Source organism: Triticum dicoccoides, chromosome 3B (genome assembly GCF_002162155.2).
Source record: "Triticum dicoccoides isolate Atlit2015 ecotype Zavitan chromosome 3B, WEW_v2.0, whole genome shotgun sequence".
In the NCBI taxonomy this organism is placed as follows: domain Eukaryota; kingdom Viridiplantae; phylum Streptophyta; class Magnoliopsida; order Poales; family Poaceae; genus Triticum; species Triticum dicoccoides.
The window spans coordinates 607,655,923-607,657,759 of NC_041385.1; positions in this window are offsets into that span (position 1 = coordinate 607,655,923).

Here is a 1,837-nt window from a genome sequence, read left to right on the forward strand (position 1 = left end):
CCCGTTCGTCCGCCACGCGTCCCTAGCATAGTGAACCTGCAACATTTCACCTCCGGTTCATCTGTCCAAAAACGCGAAACACCGGGGATATTTTCCCGGATGTTTCCCCCCTTCACCGGTATCACCTATCCCTGCGTTAGATCACCTTTAGCACCGCATTTGTCATGTTATGCTTTGATTGCTCTGTTGTTTATTATGTTCCCCCTCCGTTACTTTTTTCGGTAGATCCCGAGGCCGCTGCCAGTACCCCCTGTGATCGACTACGGTGTTGACGACCCCTCTCTCTTGCCAGAGCAACCAGGCAAGCCCCCCCCTTGATCACCATATATCGCCTATTCTATTCTATACTGCTTGCATTAGAGTAGTGTAGCATGTTACTGCTTTCCGTTAATCCTATTCTGATGCATAGCCTGTCATTGATGCTATAGTCATTGATACCTTACCCGCAATCCTAGATGCTTAGTATAGTATGCTAGTTTATCATTATTGGCCCTACATCCTTGTCAGTCTGCCTTGCTATACTATTGGGCCGTGATCACTCGGGAGGTGATCACGGGTATATACTATACTATACATACATACTATACAGATGGTGACTAAAGTCGGGTCAGCTCGATGAGTACCCGCAAGTGATTCTGATGAGGGGGCTGAAAGGACAGGTGGCTCCATCCCGGTAGAGGTGGGCCTGGGTTCCCGACGGCCCCCGACTGTTACTTTGTGGTGGAGCGACAGGGCAGGTTGAGACCACCTAGGAGAGAGGTGGGCCTGGCCCTGTTCGGTGTTCGCGGATATTTAACACGCTTAACGAGATCTTGGTATTTGATCTGAGTTGGCTACGAGCCTATACGCACTAACCATCTACGTGGGAGTAGTTATGGGTATCCCGGCGTCGTGGTATCAGCCGAAGCACTTCAGACGTCAGCGACGGAGCGGCGCGCGCCGGATTGGACTGGAACGCCTACTAGGCTAGGTCTGCTTCCGGCCGCCCTCGCAACGTGCAGGTGTGCTATGGGCGATGGGCCCAGACCCCTGTGCGCTTAGGTTTAGACCGGCGTGCTGGCCTCTCTGTTTTGCCTAGGTGGGGCTGCGACGTGTTGATCTTCCGAGGCCGGACATGACCCAGGAAAGTGTGTCCGGCCAAATGGGATCAAGTGTGTTGGGTAAGTTGGTGCACCCCTGCAGGGAAGTTAATCTATTCGAATAGCCGTGATCTTCGGTAACAGGACGACTTGGAGTTGTACCTTGACCTTATGACAACTAGAACTGGATACTTAATAAAACACACCCTTCCAAGTGCCAGATACAACCGGTGGTCGCTCTCTCTCAGGGATACGAGGAGAGGATCGCCGGGTAGGATTATGCTACTGGATAGGATTATGCTACTGGAGATGCTACTTGGAGATGCTACTTGGAGATGCTACTTGGGGGGATTTCAATCTACTCTCTTCTACATGCTGCAAGACGGAGGCTGCCAGAAGCGTAGTCTTCGATAAGACTAGCTATCCCCCCTTATTCTGGCATTCTGCAGTTCAGTCCACTGATATGGCCCTTTACACATATACCCATGCATATGTAGTGTAGTTCCTTGCTTGCGAGTACTTTGGATGAGTACTCACGGTTGCTTTCTCTCCCCCCCCCCTTTTTCCCCCTTTCCCTTCTTTCTGGTTGTCGCAACCAGATGCTGGAGCCCTGGAGCCAGACGCCACCGTCGACGACGACCCCTACTACACCGGAGGTGCCTACTACTACGTGCTGCCCGCTGACGACGACCTGGAGTAGTTTAGGAGGATCCCAGGCAGGAGGCCTGCGCCTCTTTCGATCTGTATCCCAGTTTGTG